Source organism: Rhagoletis pomonella, unplaced genomic scaffold, assembly GCF_013731165.1.
Source record: "Rhagoletis pomonella isolate Grant_MI unplaced genomic scaffold, Rhpom_1.0 Rhpom_scaffold_00011, whole genome shotgun sequence".
NCBI classification, from domain to species: domain Eukaryota; kingdom Metazoa; phylum Arthropoda; class Insecta; order Diptera; family Tephritidae; genus Rhagoletis; species Rhagoletis pomonella.
The window spans coordinates 29,263,757-29,274,443 of NW_023458565.1; positions in this window are offsets into that span (position 1 = coordinate 29,263,757).

Genomic DNA, 10,687 nt, shown 5'->3' on the forward strand with positions numbered 1-10,687 from the left:
AGAATTAATCGATGTTAGAAAAAATTTTTTAAAAATGAATTGATCTGCTACGATTTAATTTTGTATAGCATTGTAACCCATAACATCACAACAGCATTAGGCTATGGTCAGAACTATCTACATGAAGCCAAAGCGGTCAGCCTCTTTGATTTCTAAACTATAATTGATAGAAATGTTAGATATTCGCAGCCATGATTAAATTCCGAATTGTAACCTAGTTGCTTTGAAGCTACACACGGTACATATTAGAGGTTTACGCCGACAGGCTTTGCGGCGGCGGCGTGGTCAACTTGAAAAAGAATCGGCGGCGGCGGTGTCGGCGGCGCGTCTGAAAACGCCGGCGCTACTGCCCATTAGGTAGATCCAAAAGGGACATAAAGCTACTAATCTTATCATGTCATCTCGTCAGCGTTAGGCATTGGCCATACCAATTCAGATTGTAATTGTATTTAATTAATTCATTGAATTAGTTTTAAATTAAAATTACGTTACTTTCTACTTGAATTAAAATGTTGAGTGTCTGCTGCTGATGGATGGGCAAACAGAAGAAAGTCCGACGTATATAAATAAATATATCTCTATGTTCTCTACAAATCCGTATATGTATACTACTGAAATTTAAAGAAATAAAAAAATTTAAAATGTTAAGTTATTGGGGTAATTTATGTCGCTATCAAAATTTTTTTGCAATAATCTTATCATCCGTTATGTTAAATTACGGAGTTGTTACGATTCTTTGCGGGTCATATGTATATTGAAAACAAGGTTTGGTCAACTTCCACCAGAACGGGCCTTTCTGGCCACTTATAGGTAGCTAAAATATCCACTAAAATATTAAGCGCCAAATTTTTGTAAGGAGAACTGAATGTAATGAAAAATAATAGTAATTTTTACGAAAAATGGGGACTTTAACCCTGTGTAGAAGACATTGCGATGCGCGGGAGCAAACGCCTCCTGGGATTTGACCACCACTTGGGAACAGGGCTTCCAACTATACTTAGCTATGAAGTGCCATATTGAGGATAAAAAAGTGCCAAAATGTGCCAAATAGAAAAATATAACGTGTTACCTATGTTTTTTCTGAGTTACGCTTTTTTGGAAATGTTCAGTGGCCCAAATTATGCGAAATAACTCCTTTCAAAATTTAATCCTCTTTTCGTAAAATAGTGTCTTTATACGAGTAGTATTTAGTTCCTTCAAACGATGTATTTTAATGTGCATACATCATGAAAATTTTGTACAAAATTCCTTAGGCGCCGAACGCCGCCGCCGCCGCCGCCGCGCCGATATTTACGTAACTTGGCGGCGGCGCGTGAGAAATGACAAAAAACGGCGGCGGCGGCGGCGTATACCTCTAGTACATATACACCATTTTAGCTCCAGTTGAAATGTAGATATTAGCCAAATTAGACTAAAGAAAATCAGTCCGAGTTATACTTTATTAAATTTATTTGTCGGTGAAGGTCGTAACCCTAAAATTCTCCAATGGCCTCTCTTATCAATGAAGAGTTGCCAGTTATGTTATTCGAGCGAAGATCCTTCGATCTTGTTCGACCATTGTATTTTTGTGCGCTTTGACCAATGTCATTTGAAAGCTCGCATAGGTATATCGACGTGTACCGATCCGTAGTTTACACGAACAGAGCCACGAACGCCCGCCAGCACCATATTTAGTGGCTGATAGCATTTTCGTGACATATAGATAATACAGCGAACGGTTACGTGATTTTGTATTGTATTAATGGAGTACACATTAGTGTGGGCCGAAAATCCGTTGTTTTTTTTAGAATTTTGATTGGTAATAGCCAAAATTTGGTTCATTATGCTCTAAAAGAAACCTGTTTGAAATGTGAAAATTTTTGGTCAATATCCTAGGCCCGCCCAAGTCCATCAAAGTTCAAGTTCTACAAACAATTTTTTCTTAGCTAACTTCAAAAAAGGTCCACATACCAAGTTATGTAGGACTAATACTTTCGAGGAGATTATTGCAATTTTACCAAAAAAATTTATTAATTAATTTATTGATTATTTAGTTTTTGTTTTTTGGCATATTGAGCAGATTTTTTTTTAAAGCATAATGAAGATTTTCGGCCCACGCTAGTACACATCCTTATTAAATTAAATTACAGTGGATGTTGCAAAGATGGTGGAGCTTCTTACGAAATTCACTATAAGGAGCTTAAGATAGAGCCTAGTGTACAGAAGAGCCTTCAGAAAAAAAGTACCCGGCGGCAGGGCCAGAGAGATAATTTGCTCTAGATCGTTACGAAAATCGTAGCGGATTCCAACCCCAGTAAGTAAGTAAAATTACCTTTAGCAGTCATGGATTAGGATACCGGTATGCAGAGCACAGACCCAAATATGAACTATAGAGAATGTCAGATCTATTGGAGAAGTATGACGAGGAAAGTTTCCTCTCAGATCTTACCAACTGAACTGTTGGCTGCTATGCCAGAAAATTATGTATAGCCTAAGACAGTTGCTGCAAAAGTTGTGGAAGTGAAAGCCAACATGAACAAGTTTAGGATCTTCTGTCCAGATCGGCTCACCGTAACTATGCATAGCTTAGCATGATCCTTCTTAAACAGTTCAGGCTTATTTTTTTAACCGACTTCAAAAAAGGAGGATATTATTACTTCGTCGGAATATTTTTTTATGTATGTTACTGCATAACTTTGTACCACGTTAATCGATTTCTATATATTTTTTAAAGGAAAGGTGGTACCTTCGAGGTGGTCCCATACTAATTTGGTTTATATCCGATCATCGGATCATGAAATAATTAACGGTATTCTAAAATGTTTATATGAGACTTGAAGTCGGTTTGGTTTTTTGCTTAAAAATTTTTTGTTTATTAATTCTAGTTAGTAGACTTTTTTATCTTCCCCTACGCAAATTGTCAAAGCTAAGCTAAACAAATCCACCAAAAACCTTTCCCCTCTACCCTGCACCTATGCCATTTCTACACCCTCTTCCTTGGCGAATTCACATCATTAACGTTGACCATAAACGAAACTGCCAAAGCGTCTATTGTGTGTCAGTTCATATGCGTGCGTGAATATCATTTCATTACGAGTATTTTCACTTGCAACAAGTTGAAAGCAAAAGAAAACAATTTCTGCACTCCAGCGTAGTAAATGCGCTGCCCCAGTGAGCGAGCGAGCGAGTGGGGTCAGGGCAACAAAGCACCATTAAAGTTCGTCAATTTAAGTGCTGGCGCATAGCTGCCACCAAATCAATCAACAACTTTTTGTGCGACACAAAGATGAAGCAGTCGAAAATTTTACTGTGGCCACACGCTGCCCGCAATCGCTTCCTCGCGGTATTTTTACTGTTATAAGTTGGACATTTTTTTTACGTACATACATATGTATATACAACGGAAAAACCAACAACAAAAACGTGGGCAGTGGGTAACTGTTGCTTTCATTCCAAACGAAAATGAAAACGAAATGAAAACGAGGCATAAATTGCATGTTGCGACTGGAGATGCTGGCTGTGGTGGCTCTTGTGCGGCATTGGATGCTGGAAAGGCGTGTGAACGGAAATGCAGTAACGGACACTGTAATGGGGACACTAATTAAAATTTTATGTATGTTAGGTCCGTTGATGTCGGTGTCACTTCTGAATCTTGTTTCATATTGAATGGCGCGGTGATGTCATTTCCTGTCGTATTAATTTCGTGAGAATGGATACCGTATCCAGAGATCGCGGTGCGGGATGCAAAAAAAAGGGGCTTTGGCGCATTCGGCTAGGCAGTTTTTCCTGTGTATTGGGCAGAGCACACTGACATAAATCCCAATTGACGGGCACACGTTCTGCGTTCGTCACAGTCGGCCAGTGCCGTCGTCATCGACTGGGGACGCAAGTTCGCCTTCTAAATTGCATCCAGTGCTGTTATCATTCAGCAGTGTTTGTTCTTAGAAGAATTCGCACTGGTTTTGAAATTTTCCGTAAAGCACCTAACTTTCTAATCAAATTTGCGAGCGTTTTTCTTATCAGCTGTCGTTTCAAGGTCTATGTACTTACATATTACTGCCTCACTCTTATTTTTTTTATATATGTATATTGTTGGACTCTAATGAAATGAAAAAGCGACAAAAGCAGAGAGGGGATAGCGTGGGTGGTAGGCTCGATTAACAGGGCAATTCTGGCAACTGTCTTGAAAGCTCTTTTCTGCCTTTTGAAAGACTAACTAAAAGATCTGGAGGTCTTAACATTAGCCTGTTTGTCTTTTAGCAATGAGTTTTGCAAAATTTAAATGAAATAAAAAAAGTTAACTTTTCTTTTCAAAACCTCAAAGTTAATAGAAAATTTAATTAATAAATTGAAAAAGATTAACTTAAAATTTCTTAAAATTTAAATAAATAAAAAATTTTTTTAAAGCAATAAAGTTTTACAATTTTTGAAAAAAAATAATTAGAACATGAAATAAATATAATAGTTTCCTATAAGATAAATGAAATTAAATTGTTTTAAATTTAAAATTTTAAACATAAAATCTAAAAACTAAAAGAAAATGAAATAAAAAAAAGGAATTAAAAAAGAAAAGAAAATTAAATAAATTTCTACAAATTTAAGAAAATTAAAAAATATATTATTTTCTTTTCAAAGCTATAAAAATTAAAAATTTGAAGAAAATTAAAATAAAAAAAATTAAGTACAAAAAAAAGAAAAAATGATAAATATGTTTCTAAAAATTAAATTGTATTAAAAAATCCTTATTTTTGGAACAACACCATCACAAGGAACAAGATTAAGGCTTAAGATTAAGATTAAGATGAATATTGGAATTGAGATTACCATTAAGTTTAAGATTAAGATTAAGATTATTATTGAAATTGAGATTACCATTAAGTTTAAGATTAAGATTAAGATTAATATTGAAATTAAGATTATCATTAAGTTTCCGAATAATATTAAGATTAAGCTTTAGTTTAAGATTAGGATTAAGCTTAAGAATAAGATTAAAATTAAGAATAATATTAAGAATCAAATCAAGATTAAGTTTAAGGATAGGATTAAGTCTACGATTAAGATAAAGTTTAAGGTTAGGATTAAGCTTAAGAATAAAATTAAAATTAAAGTTAAGATTATGATTAAGATTTAGATTAAGATTAAGAATAAGGTTAAAACTAAGACTTAGATTAAGATTATACCCATGATTGGGATTGAGATTAAGACTAAGATAACAGTATGGCAAGCTATACGGATAATGAGTAGAAGGAGGTCAATTCACACCGAGCCAAAAATGGCACAGCACAGGCTGACGCTTTATGCTGAATAAACAAGGTTCTTCATTAGTTCCCAATTCAGTAAAGTGTGTTCAAATACGCGGTGACATTTCGTATATTGCCAGGAGACACTGTACATATATTATTTTCGTTCACCGCTGTGTAGATCAACCCTATTTTGTCACCTTCTCTAAGTTGGCCCTATCATTAAGTTGAACGATGCCAGTACAATTATCCTCTATATGAAACCCCACATGTGTACATATTATTATGTGCTCCACTGTAGCTCTCTAGTTAAATCATATAAACGCACAGGAGTGTGTGCATCAAATCATAAAAAACCTACTAAAATATGTACGCACCTGAAGTTCAGTATTTAATGCCTTTCCTTGGCGGTCGTTGAACGCTTCTACCTTCACCGGCTGCCACGAATTTCGCTGCTGCTGCAACTGACACAGCGCAACAATGTTGCACTAAAAGAGCATATCGCTCATTCCCATTAATGATGCGGGAGCTGAAGCTAAAAGTATGAATAGAATGCGAACGCATAAAGAAATTAAGCGTTGAACAGTTAGGTGGACAGACATTTTAACGTACGAGCATGTATGTAGGTGCATGAGTTGCCGTAAGGCAGGCTAAGATGCGTTCAGCCGTTGTGGCTTTTGAGGCATGGATGTTGCCATACTTTTAATTGATGCATTCCCTGCTGCTGCGTGCATGCAGTTGGTGATGCGGCTGACTTCTGCTTTTTTTTTGTGTTGCCGTCTGATGTGATGCGTTGTACACAATTTGATTGTTTATTGGTTTGTCAGTTTCTACAAGCGTTATGCGCATTGTTCTTCTTATTGCTGTTGCTGCTGCAGCTTCTGTTGCTTCTGCAGTGTTGCATGTCATGTGGCTCGTCCCAGCCGACCAGCCGGTGCTTTCTTTCATATGTCACTTTCTGACGCGCGAGCTACAAACTTTCATTCTCGTTTGTTTTATGTCCACATATGTATGTTTGTCTTTCTGTTTTTTTTTTTTTGTTAATTTTTTATTTACCTTTTGGTTAGTTAATATTGCTGGCTGCGAGAGTGCTTGTAGTTTTCCTTTTATTGTTATTGTTGTTGTAGCATTACTAGCATATATTGCACTGTGCATACAGCCATCCGTCCGTCTGTCCGTCCGTCCGTCCATGCTCGTAACGCACTACAACTTTCGTTTTTATTTAAACAGATTCACTTGTCAGCGGTGGCGGCACTGACAGTTGGCGGCATTGCAATTGACATTGCCACAACAACGACAACAATAACAACAACCACAATATAACACCATACGCGTATATGTAAAATAAAAACAACTACAGCAACACTATTAATAGTAACAATAGTGACAACGTGCCGTTAGCGGCCAACAAACCGCCAGCAAGCGCAGCAGCTCTAGCGGTAACAAGGCTATCATAGCCGCATATCTGTGACGGTGTCATAGCGGCCATAGAATTGCATTTTATTGCATGCGTTTCGTATTAAGATTTTACATTGTTTGGTGTCATCTTGCCTTGTTAGTTGTTGGTGCTGGTGGCAGCAGCTGGCTTTTCATAGCTTTTCAATTACAAACTTGGTTCAGTTATGGTTGTAGACGAGGTCGTTGCGATAAGTGTCATTAATGCCAGATATCTGCGCTTACACACTCTAAGCGAGTTTGTACTACTGCAATTTGTCATGGCAAACTTATCTTTATCTTAGTAACTGATCTAATAAGAAACAATGGACAAACATAGGTTCCAAGTACAGCCAGTACCCCATATCATAATTTCAGACGTAGAGGTTAGAGAAGCGAGCCAAGGTTCGACCAAAGGTTAAGGTCCACGCAGTAACTAAAAAATTGATTGTTCTAAACGGAGTCGCCTTCAGTAGGCAATGGGAAATCCGCATAGGGCCCATTCAGACTTGAGCCTAAATGTTAGTAAACCATTCCGGTTTTCAGGTGAATTCCAGTAGACCAGCCTTTAGGTTGTCGAAAAAGTAGTTTCCCAGAAATTCAAGGCGATTTCTCTGGTGCGCGGGATGGATTCTATCTTTTCTTCTTCTAAAAGCTTCTACATATATCTTTGGGGCTCCGAATTGAATGGCTATATGGCCTAGCGTCCCTTTAGTAACCCGTTGAGAAACTGTAACTAAGGTTTTAGGCACCTTAACGAACTCCGCGTTTTTCTTTCGTCTACAGTCACTGTTGCTAGCTGATCCAGATTCTCAACTCGTGAGAAAAGGAATCACAACAGAGGCTTTATGTTTTTGAACCGCTTCCAATATTCCTATCTACCGAACTCGTCTGCTTCCTTATTTCACGGAATACCATCATGTCTCTCTAACCGGTATAGATATATTAACTATATGCCGCTAAAGAGATTGTATCGGTATTCTTAACAGCATTCCGAATCAGTCGTTACCGACCTAAGGTCCCTGGTAGCAGTTTGGCTGACCTAAACGAAAGCGAGTTTTCCAGGCGATGTTGTTGTTTAGAAAGGAGAGGTTATAAATTTACTTCACTCCTCTATTAGTTCTCCAATAAAAAATTCCACTCCATACGTAACTACGTCGTGGGAGAAATATAGCGCTTAATCGAAACTTTGGACTCCTGAGGCTTTCCAGGACTGTGGCTATTATGTTTCTGATTGAATGATTCTGGTGGAAACACCGTTTCGAATATTTGTAAGTTTCCTTCTTATGGTCGAAGCGTGAGAATCTTTTGTCCAGTTTTTCGAGTAATCTATTATGAGAATAGGTTAGATTAGGCCAAGGTGCTTGACCCAGACAGGGGAAAACTTAGACTGCCCTTTGTGATAATACTACGAAGGCTTAAGCGCACCGTGACCAAGCCCAATTTCCAGACTGCCACTTGACTATCAGAGTAGACGACGCACAATTGAGCAGCCAACAGATTGCTTATTTAATAACAGGAAAATACTATAGTGAACTACAAGCCTAAATTTGGTGTTGGTGTAGAGCTTGTTGAGTTTGAGAATCCACCCCAATGGCACTTACTATTTACATTACAGTTAAAGTGAACTTTTTCCCTTCAGCAAACTAATGGTGCAATCATGACGGCTGCTTAGTCCGATGCCGTTTTAGTGGAGTGCGCACAGTTTTGCTCATTGGTTTCATTCCACCGTAATTTGATAAATACTCGGTTGAATTGGACTAAGTCGCAGATGCATAAATAAAAAGCTGTATTTGCACATGTAAATGCTACTTTTTTGCATGTATTCGTATGTGTCATATATTAGAAAAGTAGTATTTACATATGGAAATACATATCGTGTAATACGGCTCTTAAAGTTCACTCCTATCACTTTGTAAAATTGGCAGAAAGCGCTTTGACCCTTGGAATGGAATGGAATGGAATTAAGTGTGGCCGGAAAAACCAAAACCCCTTACTCGATGGCCACTCGCAAGGTTTGCAGTCTTAGGGGTTCTTCTGATCCAAGTTTCTGGGTAGTCTGTTCCATATATCCGCCTCTTCCTGCCTTCCGCTTTCCTAAAGAACACGCATTTAATTGCATGTGTCGTAGAAAGCTCTTTCGTTTAAAGAGTTTACTGTACTTCCACGTACCGATCGATCTCAACATTACTAAAGAAAATTTTAATATCTCGTCTCTTTTGAAAATTTCTTTCGAAATGATATCAGCCTTACAACTTTCCGCGCCAGCTATCACCGTAAAATATTTTTTTCTAATTAATGTCACAAAATGTACATCGCGTATCGCATTTATCAATCCACCACTGTACTCAAATGCTGTAGCATTTATTTGTATGTAGGTGTACATCTAACTGTGAAATGTTTTCGTCCAAGTTGACAGCTATTTTGTTTTTTATTATGATTTACGTTTTAAATTTTTATTTGTATTTTCATTTTTTTTCCAATGTATTTGTTTTTTTGTTTGTTTGTTTTAGCTTTATACCTCCTTCTCTGCGGGTGCGCTTTATGCTACTTATTTACAACAGTGTACACCTTCTTAGGAGTATTTATAAATGTATGTATGTCTGTACGTTTTTACGTATGTTTATTGCCGTTTTCATTTTAATGACAATTTCTTCTGATCGTTGACAAATACTGGTTGTCTGTCATGTCACTTCAATCTAATGCATTTGTCAATTACTTCATTACGCTTACATGCATAGCTGTAAGTGGAAAGTCTTTTTTTTTATAAATAAGTCGCATATTCGGTGTGAATACTGGTGTTGCACAAAAAAGTGTTGGCAATACGTAGATATTGCCTATATGTGGAGTCTGCATAATTTTACGGACTTATTTAAAAAGTGCAAGTGCGTCGTTAAGGAATACTTGCACTCTGCATATTTGGTAAAATTTTTTTATGTAAAGAGCGGCATGTGCATAAGTAAGTGTGTTATTGAGTAAGTAGTGTCTGAGTAAGGCTTTGAATAATTAAAAAGTTATGGTTTTATTTAAAAAAAAAATAGTAGCACTCCTATTGTATTCGTGGAAGCCCTTCCTTATTTGGTACATATTTACATGGGTGGTCAGTCGAAGGATAATTTTACCTAAGTAGGCGACATCGGACGCACGATATTTTCAAGCCTGCGACATCGTTCATCCCCCTGCACCGTAAAGAAAAAAGTTCGCTTAATCTCCAGGCTGGTGTTAATAGTGACTTCTAAGCATACGAAGTCATCCCGCTGTGGTTCAAATGGACAGTACGCAATTTGATTCGAAGGCAGGCGCCTAGTATGAAACCGGATTTTGTGTCGGAACAGCTGGGAGCCAAAAATGTTGCTAAGCGCATTTTACAGAGTCGCATGAGTTTAAAAGGGATTATAAAGTTAGACATGGATTGGTAGAAAAAGCTTCTCGCTTCAAAACTGGCTTTGAAATCGATTTGTGTATCTACATATCGCACACTGTATTCAAAAGAGTCACGACTCAAAATAATACGTTCGTCAGAAAATGCGAAAATCTATTTCGTAGCACATGCTAATCATATGGGCAAGGGCGACTATACCTTAGGTTTTTTTCTAACAAATTATAACAAAAATCTGCTCCAGCTTTTGCTGAGAGGTAAATAAAAGCTCTGTGTACATTTTTAGCGCATTATTTCAAAAATGCCTAATTTTGAGTTGTGGCACTTTTGAAGACGGTGTGCGATATATAGAGCTCGACGCTCGCTTTGGAAATCTGTTCAATGGTGGATATGCAAGTTCGGAAGCTGGTTTGGTAATAAGCTTCGGCCTTTTACACATTAGGTTTCATGTATAAAAAGTGAGCTTAAGCTCCGCCTAGATTTTCAGTAAAAATTCCTGAGCTCACTTCATCAGTTCAATAACTTAGAGACCTTTCTTTTACTGCGGCGGATGATAACTATCGTTTATAAGTCTCGAAAAGCCGGTAGAAAAAATATTTTCTTCATTGATTAAAACCAAAACAAAAGGGAAGAAATTCCACTCAATTAAAAACCA